Raw genomic sequence first — 12,213 nt, forward strand, 5'->3', positions numbered from 1 at the left:
TGGTGAGGATAAGAAACTTGCCTGCATTCACAATCCTATCCAGCTTTTAGAGAAGAGCAATTTCAAGTCAGAGTCCTCGTGTTGAAGAGAATCTCTATTAACTGCCAAAGATGTGCCTTATCATTTCTTAAAAAGGCATATGCACACATGCTCACAAAATTTTGCGTTCGATTTTTGAGGTGTCCTCTCTTCCATTCCACAGAAGCCCATCCGTGGCTTCAGAACTGTATCAGAAAATGATGATGTAGCAATGCAATGAGATTCATGTGTTAGTCCAACTTCTTAAGTACAACTACAGTTGGCCTTTGAACAACATGGGTTTGAACTGCATGGGTCCACTTACACATGTTTTTTTTTTTTTTTTTTTGTCCTGGCTGTAAAAAGCTTTATCGTTTTCACGTGGTCCACATTTTGTGCGAAGGCTGCAGGGTGGTTAAAAAGCTTCCCAGTGGCAGCAGGGAGAGGCTCAGGCAGAGGCTCTGACACCAAGGGGATGTCTGAGGGACCCCTCAGGAGCCACTTGGGTTCTGGAGGCTCCTATTCATGCTTGAGAATGAGTCTTTGGAAGAGCTACCCCCAGCCCGGTGTCGGGGCCTGCCAGCCAGCCTATGGAGGTTAGTCAGGTGGTCACCATCTTCCTGATGAGTTTTACTCCCTCAACCAGGAAGTGACTCTCCGGGAAGTTACAGAGATTGGGGGTCTGCAAGGCGGAACTCAGGGCATGCAGATCCAGAAGGGCTTGGTTCAGTTTCTTCTTAGGACCACTGTGGCTCCCATGGCATCCTGGGTTTCACCCCCTCACACTGGGACAGCTTTTGCACTTTGTAGAAGAGAGCACAGCTGCTGGGCTGGTTTTGCATCTTCAAGAGACACTTGGCACCCTTGGGCTTCCCTCGGCCAACTCCCCAAAATGGCAGTTGTTCTCCTGAGCCACTTGTGGTTAAAACAGAAACCCAGACAGAGGTAAGTGTAGGAGGCCTGTGGATACCTGTTGACCTGGGGGTTGTCTGTGGCCGTAATCTCAGTGGAATAATTCTGACGAATATGGGAGCTCATGGTTGGTCAGCAATAAGGAGCTAAGCTCAACCAACAAACAAAACAAAAACAAAACCCCCCAAAACAGTGTTGGCTGGTCCTGGAGGCAGAGGATAGTTGAGAAGATGGTTCTGAAGGTTGTGGCTGGAAAAGAGGTTGAAGTGTAGTCAGAGGCTGGAAAAAGGGCATCTCAGGGTCTGTTCTGTCCCAACACTGTTGATGCAAGAGACAGACTCATTGTAAATGTATTTTCCTTAAGATTTTCTTAATAATCTTTTCTTTTCTCTACCTTACTTTCTTATAAGAATACAATATAAAATACATATAACATACAAATATGTGTTCATTGACTGTTTATTTTATTGGTAAGGCTTTTGGTGAACAGGAAGCTTTGGGGAGTCAAAAGTTATACATGGATTTGTAGATTTTGACTGTGGGGTTGAAACAGTCTGAGTGTTGGAGCCTCCAACCCCCTCCCCGATTTGTTCAAGGGTCAACTGTTGTTGAATGTCGATAGGAAGTGAACAAGGCTCAAATCAGTCATTGTGTGCATTACTTAGACATAATGCAGCTCTAATACATTTGGCTCGTGACAGTCATCATTTTTTGGGTAATGTTTTAGCAATTATTCTCTTAAGAAACTTTCTGAATTGTACTCATATTTTCAACTCTATTTTTAAAAAAGTCCTTAGTATATAGTAAAGGAAGTTTGTTGGTCATTTTGGCTAGATCATTGAATCTCAATTTAAGTTGATAATAAAATATTTAGGTTAGAAGAACATATATCAAGAGTTCTACACAGATTTAGCAGAGACTAAATATTTAACAAAGCTCAGTGCACGTGTGAAGTATCAGTGCTGCTAGGAATGCTGTTTTGTGAAGCTGACACTGGGGTCTTTGGATTCTATAGTTACAAAGATTAAGGCCATTGCTATGGAATTTTCAAAATACATTGCTTAGGAAATAGGAGTATAAGCTTAAATGTTATCACTCCATTGGGAGTTTACATAAAAAGAATGCCATTTTTTTTGGAAACTAGTTCATAGTTTCCACTAAATACACTTTGAGGTTTTTAGGAAATTAAACATCGTTAAACAATTTAATGAGTTTGGAGATTGTCCCATTGCATCATCTTTCTTTTATAAAGCCAAATGCAATTTTGAAACCACATTGAAATGTTATCAATATGACAATAAGAAGCTAAATTTCAAGGATATCTTCCTGGACTAAAGATTGCTTTTGTCATTGTAAGGCGAATCTGCATAACCCATGAAAATTCTCATTTGGTGGCAAATCACTCTTTAAAGAATGTCTTCAACCATGGTAAGGTGTAGCAAATTGATTTGAAATAGTGTTGGATGAATGTCCAGGTTAATGCATTGGCTCCTCACTGAATTGTTGGAAAATGAACTTATAAAGTAGGAAATTAATTTGTTATTTCTCAAGAGGAAATCACTCCTAAAAAAATTTGCTAGTAAACTTTCAGATTTGTGGTTTCAAAATTTCTCTTCAATGTTATATATATATCCTCATGTGTCTACTTGTGGCTTCGATTTCTTTCAGCTAGCTACTGGTTCTAACTTACCCAAACAGTCATGCCTTCCTCTGGATGCTGGCTCTATTGTCTAGATCCACCTGCTCAGGCGAGGTCAGCAGCCTAGTGCATGGGAGGTAGGCAGCCAGAAAATGTATAATAAAAAGCAATTAAAACTTACATAATGAAGTCACTAAATAACATGAGGTGGTGGAGGATAAAAAGAGGGAAAATGTGTTCCAATATTAATATTTTCAGCAATTTCTGTTAAGAGTACTTAAACAAAGGCCTGAAATACAATTGGGAAATTCAGAGAAAAAGTTTTATGAAATCTGCCTTAGTTGCTTTTTCCTAAAGTAGCAACCTCCTTACCCTGAATAAGGAAAGTAATGTTAAGTATCTTTGGCTAAGGTTGCATTTTAAATAACTGATAAACTATTTACTTTTAAGGTAAACATCCATGTATTATCAGTTGGTCTTTGGTTAAAATGATTTATGGAACCATTTATTTATTTGCAATGTAAATAAATTTCTTAGAAATGTAAGAATAAATTCCAAGGGTTCCATGAGCTAATTTGTAAACAAAATCTTTTATTTTATCTTATTTATTTTTAAAGATTTTATTTAGTTATTTGACAGAGAGAGACACAGCGAGAGCAGGAACACAAGCAGGGGGAGTGGGAGAGGGAGAAGCAGGCTTCCCACCAAGCAGGGAGCCTGATGCGGGGCTCAATCCCAGGACCCTGGGATCATGACCTGAGTCGAAGGCAGACGCTTAAAGACTGAGCCACCCAGGCACCCCGTAAACAAAATCTTTTAAATCATTGTTAACTTTTGGAGAGTTCTCTAAGAAAGCATTTGATAACCATTTCTTTTGATAGTAGACACAGACCTATCAAGGCAAACTTTCTAGTCTATACTTTTATGAAAATTATGAGCACTAATCTATATATTATGTATCTTTTAAAATTTGCTTTGTGCTAGTAAATTTAAACCTGCTACCTGTTGTCGTCTCTTTTAGTTACATCCATTATGATGTGACAGCCATTATCATGCTGTGGGGTGCCCGAAACAATGAATTTATAGCAGTTTACTCTTCCATTCGCCTCAATTTTAGGATGAAGAAATAATATTATAAGAAAGTTTAGGTAACTTGCTTCAGGTCATATACCTAATCATACAGTGACACAGCAGAGAAAAACAAATTAATCAAACCAAACCAAAACTAAATTGCAATCTAGTGCTTGGAAATTTCTGTTTTAAACTTCCCAAAAAATGAGTAAGAAAGAGGGATCATAGGGAAGGAAAACTCATCCTCAAAACAGAGCTTGGACTCACAGCTAAGGCAAATATGTTCTTCTAGTCTCAGTTTTGGGTAAAAATTTCAGTTGTTTTGTTCTCTATTTCTTTTTTTCTTCTCATCTGTAAAGGGGGGATTTGGGACAGGATGGTCTTTGGTGGCTCAGGCTTCTTCCTTGTTAGAACTAGAAGACTGGCTAATAGGGATTCTGCCGGATGCCATATTGCACGACTGAAACTTTCAGAATCAAGGCTGCCTGTTAAGTTTGACAAGAAACATCTTGTACACCTGTCCCTTCCCTTTCACACACTTGGCCCTTTAGTTTTATGACATTGAAAAGCCGTATAGAAATTTTATAATAAATCAGTGCTTCTAGGGCTCAATTTTAATGTAGTTTCTAATTTAAACTTATTTTTAACATGGCACTGTTGTGCTTCTAGCAGGAATGAGCATCTTCTAAGTCTATTTAATTCATTGCCAAATCAGATCATCTCCTGAGAAAGGTTCAGTAAGGTTCTAATGGATAAAACAGTCTTTGTATTTCCCAAATATCTCACCACATCCTATCATATATAGAACTTCTAGGGGGAAAAAAGTAAAGGAAGTACACTGGAATTTAGTTATCCTGAAGAATCCAAAGATAGAAAAGTTGTGGGGCGCCTGGGTGGCTCAGTCAGTTAAGCCATCTGCCTCTTGATTTTGGCTCAGGTCATGATCTCAGGGTCCTGAGATCGAGCCCTGCATTGGGCTCTGCTGGGCATGGATCCTGCTTGACATTCTCTCTCTCCCTCTGCTCCTTCCCACTCCTTGAAAAAAAAGAAAAAAATGATAGAAAAATTTTAAGGACAGACTTGATAGAGTGATCAATTTCATTAAAAATTATGTTAGCTCACTAATCAGTGTGGATGGCATTTATGGTGGCATTGAGATATATTTCTTTCCATGGAGAAAATTTTGATAGGATTTATTTTGGCAAAATAGAAAGCAGCAACAACTTTAGTTATTTTGAAATCTAGTATAAAGGGATCAGCCTGAAAAACATTAGTAGAAAAACATTAATGCAAGAAAGACCTCAGAAGAAATCAACTCTTGTTAATGTGATTAGGGTTTTAAGGGGGAAACTCAAGGGAAAAAACTTCCATTTATAGAAGAGAAAAAATAAGATAAACAATGCTTACTCCATGTCCTATAGTCTATGTAGGGTTTCTTTTCATCATCTAAACTGACTGTTGAGTCATTTGTATTCTGATTTGTACCTGGTAAAAGTAAGGCATAAATATTTGCTCGTTAATAACCCATATCCTTTCTTCCTACCACAATGCCGCCTCCTTATTGTGATGGGTCATGAGGCCCTCATTTATTCATGAAGCACTATGTACCTCTCTAGGGGAGGGAAAACTTCAGGAGGTATCTCTGGTCACATTCAGAATTTGAGTAATCATAGAGAATCTTGCTGGCTTAATTTTATTAGGATTTTTTTGGGGAAAATATTCACAACTGTCTTAATGTTAACATTAATGCTTTGCTAGAGGCCAAAAGCAACCTTAGCTTGACAATAGCCAGACCTCCAGGATCCTGTAAGACTTCTTGTAACTTATGAAAGTCTCTTTAGAGACTTCCTTTATCTCTATCCCTGCAACTTAAACGTATAGAAGTATATAATCAATCGCTCCTCACAATCACAGTGCAGATCTTTCTGCCCAAGGGTGCTATCGCTGTGCTTTAATAAAGGCACGTTTTTGCACACACACAAAAAAACCCCACAAAAAAACAAAAAACAAAAACAAAACAAAACAAACCACATAGTTACTATGAACTAGGACATAACATTGTGTGGGTTTTTAGGGGAAAAAAAGATACTACATAGAAATTTCACTGGATGGAGTATATTTGCCAAGAATTTCTTCTGCCCTTTAAAAAATTCAGAAAAGTTTAAGTGTGTTGTTTAACTTGACTAGATATGACTATCTAGTATATGAGTGAAAAGTAAGGCTTAGTTCAAGGAAATACTATATTCCAAGTGAATAATGAGGCAGGAGCAGTTTTCTTTCAAACACATGAAATGAAATCAACAAGTGTTCTTTTAGATGCTTTATCCTCTTTTATTATATTATGAAATTGAAGTCACTTTGAAAACAAAAGTTACTGTGGCACTCACTGAAAATAAGTGGTTATTGACTAAGTAAAGCTAAATTTAAATATATTTATGGATTATGATTTTATACTTCTCCAACCCTCTAAAATTTGAAGAGCTAATAAACTTAATTTTTTTATTATTTTACCAAAAATCATTTCAAAATCATTCTTTGAGTGTCTCTGAGAAGCAGAAATAATCCATTATGTAAATTTGGGTGCTTAGAACCTTATTCAAAGATGCTTCTGCATGTAACTGACTAATTTGATGTTTCTGTGGAATGCTTACATCTAGCCAGGTCTAAGTGCATGACCTTCTAGACTAGGTCTAGCCCAAGTCTGAGGGCATGACCTTCTCCTGGTAAGCATGCCAAAACTGAGCATCTTAGACCCCTTCCGCTTGTAACTTCTGATGCTTCCTGTTCATTGTGGGGACCAAGAATTGCATTTTAAGGAAATATCCCAGGTAATCCTGATGCAGGTAGGCTGAGACTCACACTTTGAAAAACAAAGAAGATGTTATATTATGACTAGAGGCATCCATCTGATTCATTTTATTGCAGTCATCCTTAGAAGAAGGTTTTGGAATTAGGGTAGTTGTAATGTGCATTACTTACTCTTACATCCAGTTTTTAAGAAGCCTGCATATTTCAGATTAAAGGTCCTAAGTTCTAACTCTGCTTCTTTTAGGTATTTAATTATGAACAGATCACTTCACTATTTTATAGCTTACTTTCTTGGTTAGTAACAATCAAAATTCGGATGTTCATCTTTTATTTATTTATTTATTTATTTATTTATTTATTTTTTAAAGATTTTATTTATTTATTTGAGAGAGAGAGAATGAGAGACAGCACGAGAGGGAAGAGGGCAGAGGGAGAAGCAGACCCCCCGCCGAGCAGGGAGCCCGATGCAGGACTCGATCCCGGGACTCCAGGATCGTGACCTGAGCCGAAGGCAGTCGCCTAACCAACTGAGCCACCCAGGCGCCCTTTTTTTTTTTTAAAGATTTTATTTATTTATTTGACAGAGAGAGACACAGTGAGAGCAGGAACACAAGCACGGGGACTGGGAGAAGAAGAAGCAGGCCTCCCGCTGAGCAGGGAGCCCGATGTGGGGCTCGATCCCAGGACCCTGGGATCATGACCCGAGCTGAAGGCAGACGCTTAACGACTGAGCCACCCAGGCGCCCCATGGATGTTCATCTTTAAGACCCCATGACTAAGTTCCATTGTTTTCTTTTTTTATAATAGATAAGAACAATTGGATAAAATGCTTTCAATTAAAACTTGACTACATGGTTGCCCAATTAATTTGAGATATACAAAGATGTCTAAACTTGCCATCAGCCACAAATAATGTTAGAGTCACAGATATATCTTATGTTTTGCTTATACTATCTGTTCATATAAGGATCCTGAATAATTACATGAGCAATGTTAACACTGCAGTCAAAGTTTTGTTTGTTTGTTTTTTTCCATCTGAAATCTGGAGTTAACAGTTTTATGATCCTATTATAAAAGAAATATAACTGAAAAAGCTAGAGTTATTAGTGGAAAGTGACAAACAGGTACTCTAAAGCAGGATTGGCAAACTTTTTCTGTAAAGTATCAGCAGGTATTTCCAGCATTTAGACCTCCTCCTCTGTCTTCTAACAACACTAAAAATGTAAAAACATTCTTAGCTGAGGGCCATACAAAAATTGATTAGAGCGCTGCTTCTCAAACTTTATGTGTATAGGCATCCCTTGGGGCGGGGGGGCGGGGGTGGTCTTGTTAAAATGCAGATTTTGATTGGCTAGGTCTGGAGTTGGGCTGGGGGTCCTGTAGTTCCAGGATGCCTTTGGGTATCAAAGGTCTTGGTTAAACAGTTTCAGGGTACTTCATGTAATGTACAGCCCCTTCTACCGTTCAGTTTTGAATTACCAATGAGTTTAGCTGACGACTCAGCTGTCTTTTTTTGTTTTGTTTTGTTTTAATGAAATAATGGGGTTGCTTGACCCAATAATGTAGAATACCTAGTAGTTTAGTGGTCTTTCCTAATTTTAAAGACCCAGACCTCTTCACAAATGTGATGAAAGCTATGCTCCCCCTCACGTTTCTCCTGTTCTGCCCACACAAGAATACCCATTGTTATACAGTTTTAAAGAATTCATAACCTACTCAAAGCCTATCCATCTTAAGGTCACTGCTATATTGTGTAATGTCTGAATTTAAGGGAGTTTAGAATTAACCCCCTCACTTTTAATAACATCTTAAAATTTAGATGGATCTCTGTATATCTCCATGTCTATCTCTGTTTATATATCTACATAGTGAGACATTTCAGGTTTGTTTAATGCCCTATTGGCTATTGCTGACCTGATGATTATATTTAAAACCAAGAGTTATAAATGAAGAAAATAACCTAGCTGTTGGTATGAGTGAATACGAATTCTTACTGCTTATATTAAATTTGTTCACAATGCCTTACCCATGACTTTAGTGAGATATAATTCATATGCTACACAATTCACCCATTTATTGTGTGCAATATAATAGTTTTTATTATTTTCACGGAGTTGTGCAACCATCACCATAATCAATTTTAGAATATTTTCATCACCTGCTAAAGATACCCTAGACCCCTTCACATCTGATTCCTATAGCCCACCCTAGGTAATGGTAAACCTACATTCTCTCTTCTGGACATTTCATATAAATGGTGTACAATATGCAGCCCTTTGTGATTAACTTCTTCCACTTAGTATAATGTTTTCAAGATTCATCCATGCCATAGTATGTATAAGGACTTCATTTTTTTTCTTACTGCCGAGTAATATTCCATTATGTGGATATATGACATGTATTCATCTGTTCATCAGTTGATGGACATTTGAGTTCTTTCCCTTTTTTTGTTATTATGAATAATGCTGTCATGAACATTACATTACATTCAGGTACAAGTTTTTGTGTGGCTATAAGGTTTACTTTTTCTTGAGTATATATACCTAGCTGTTGAATTACTGGGTTATATGTTAATTCCAAAACATGTCAAGAAAATCCAGAATATTTTCCAAAGTGGTTGCACCTGCACCATTTTACATTCCCACCAGCAATGTATGAGGCTCTTAAATTTTCCACATCCCCCCCAAAAGTACTTGTTATTTTACCTTTTTTGAGTATTGTCATTCTTCTGTGAAATATATCTCACTGAGATTTTGATTTGCATTTCCCTAGTAACTAATAATGTCAAGAATCTTTTCATGTGCGTACTTGCCATTTGTCTGGCTTTTTTGCGTAAATGTTTATTCAAATCCTTTGCTCATTTTAAAATTTGTTATTTGTATTTTTATTGAGCTATAAGAGTTCTTTATATATTCTAGATACAAGACCCCTATCAGATATATAACTTGCAATTTTTTTTTCTGATTCTGTGGGTTGTCTTTTCATTCTTTTGATTTTTTTTTTCAAGCACAAATATTTAAATCCAATGAATCTAATTTATCTATTGTTTCATTTGTGGCATGTGCTTTGGTGCCCAAGAAAGTTGTGCTTAACTCAAGGTCATGAAAATTTGCTCCTATGATTTCTTCTAATTGATAGTTTTACCTTTTACATTTAGACTGTGGATGTCCTTTTGAAGTTTTTATAACAGTGAGAATAAAATGATTAGAAGAATATCCAAATGAGACAACACTAGAAAAGGTTTACATTATGTTGTAGTGTTTAAATATGTAAAATTCTGGACATGCTGGATTCCAGATCTTATTGCTAAGCAGTTTAGATATTTTGCCTTTTTTCCTTTTATAAGCCAATTATTTTATATTTATTTAATAAATATTAGTGTATTTCAGGTCCTCTGCAGGCCTTCTCCGGGCCAACTGCCTAAGAAGGTAGGGAACCATTTGATAAAGTAAATAGCACTCCAATAACATGGATGATTGACTTGCTTAGTTTTAATAATAGAGCAACTTTGACATAGAGGAGCTGTAGATAAGTGCATGTGGGAAATTAGAGAAGAACAAGAAAGACATCTAAACAAGGTGATTATAGACTATATGCCTGTTACATGAAAAATGGGATTAAACTCTTGTTCCATTTTAGGATCAGATTCTATGGCTCTGAGTCCAGACCATTATATTTGGGAATATGTTACTGATTTGCAAACTGTGATTAGCCATTCACTTTTAAATACTTTGAGATCTTTTTTGTTCATTTCTTTAAAAAATAAATCTTACTGTTTATATTCTTTAAAGTCCTCATTTGCTTTAGGGACCCAGTACTTTCAATGTATACCTTCTTTATTATTTTGATGCACAATGTGGTTACCTGTTCATATTTAAATGCTTTGGGTTTCTTCAGGACTTTTAAAAAAAATTCCAACCTGAGTACTGTAAATTACTCTTTGGCTTTAGGTACCCAACACTTGCAGTGTGTAAGTTCCTTCTTGAATGTGATGAGATAACAAATTATCTAAAAAAAAAAAAAAAAAAAAAAAATTAAATTAAAAAAAAAAAGGTTGATATTCAACAACCTTTAAAATTAATCTTCCTCAGGGCGCCTGGGTGGCTCAGTTGGTTAAGCGACTGCCTTCGGCTCAGGTCATGATCCTGGAGTCCCGGGATCGAGTCCCGCATCGGGCTCCCTGCTCGGCAGGGAGCCTGCTTCTCCCTCTGGCCCTCCCCCTCTCATGTGCTCTCTCTCTCAAATAAATAAATAAAATCTTTTAAAAAATTAATTAATTAATTAATTAATTAATTAATCTTCCTCAGAAAAGAAAAGGTTCATTCACTACCAAATTAAATACCGTTTATTAAATTAAAATATGCATTTTTAATTAATAGTGAAAATAAAGTGAAATAACATTGAGGAGTAAATATTACTTCTATTTATTGAGCTGAAATGTGGTTCTATTAGATGACTGGATAGAAAATGTTAAAGCTTGTATCTAGACTATCATTATGTCCTCAGACATGGTTATTTCTCTCATCATCTCCTTTAGATTTATGTGCAGGAGCTGCTAAGACCCTTTCACAAATAATGGCCTGTGACACCCTATAAACTAAAAATGTTCAAAACGACACATTATGTAAACTTTTCATCTTAAAATACCAACAGGTCCTTCTCTTCCTATTTTTTCTGCCCTTTAATAGCCCCACTTTCATTGCACTCACATGGAAGTCATCGGTCACTCTTCCTTACTATATGGTGATATACCAAATTCTGTCAAGTGTTATTTTATGCTATGCCTTGTATCTTTCTCTCTCTTTTTTTTTCTACCTTCAGCATCATTTCTCAAAGTCAGGTTCTTTTTATTGTTCTCTGGAACAATTAATGACTCTCTACTGTCCTTTTGCCTCCATTGTTCTTTACCTTTTATACTGCACACCAAAAATACCTTTCTAATACACAGATAGTCATATCACTGCCCTCTCAAAATCTGTTAGCCTTATAGAATGAAGATCGAAATTCTTAGTGTGGTGTTTAAAGACTGTTTGTCTGGGTTCCCAAGACAAGACCTTTCACCTCCACCTGTCATATCAACTTCCTCCCCGATTATGAAACGTATTATGCATGTACGCTCATGATCTCAGGTTGTTTCTTCAATTTGAATGTCTTTTTCCCTCTATTTACATAGTTTTATTCTTTCTGTTTTTTACTTATTTATTTTTTATTTATTCATTCGAGACACAGAGATACAGAGAGAGAGAGAGAACATGAGCAGGGGGAGAAGCAGAGGGAGGGGGAGAAGCAGGCCCCCCACTGAGCAGGGAGCCTGATGTGGGGCTCGATCCCAGGACCCTGAGATCATGACCTGAGCCGAAGGCAGACGCTTAACCATCTGAGCCACCCAGGCGCCCCTACATAGTTTCATTCTTTACCTCTCAATTAAATGATGCCTTTTCAGGGGAGGTCTCATTATACTCTAGTTAGAGTTAACATTTTTTCCCCACTTTCTTCCTATAATGCATTTCTTGAACCTCCATGCAACATTTATTTATTTTATTTTAACATAATGATTTACACTTGAATTCTTCAGTCAGATGTCCCTGGGTTCAAATCCTGCCTCAACTGCTTATTGCCTCTACATTTGTGGGCACTTGATGTCATTTCCTAACCTGCTTCCTCATCTGTTAAATTGAGTTAATATTTGTACCTAGTTTGAGCGTCTCTTTTTATGTGAAGTCTGATGACACAATGCCAGCATGATAGAACGCATTGTGTATTCT

At 36.9% G+C, this 12,213-nt stretch overlaps 1 protein-coding gene and 1 pseudogene across 2 annotated transcripts in view; one reads left to right on the forward strand and one right to left on the reverse strand.

Moving 5' to 3' along the window:
* The window catches only part of ROBO2 (roundabout guidance receptor 2), a 1,281,409-nt gene that overhangs the window by 749,264 nt on the left and 519,932 nt on the right, over positions 1–12,213 (forward strand). The gene's annotated exons all lie outside the window — the stretch shown is intronic.
* Positions 538–1,056, reverse strand: LOC123326206 (annotated as a pseudogene).

The sequence above is a fragment of the Neomonachus schauinslandi genome, chromosome 1, assembly GCF_002201575.2.
Source record: "Neomonachus schauinslandi chromosome 1, ASM220157v2, whole genome shotgun sequence".
Lineage (NCBI taxonomy): Eukaryota > Metazoa > Chordata > Mammalia > Carnivora > Phocidae > Neomonachus > Neomonachus schauinslandi.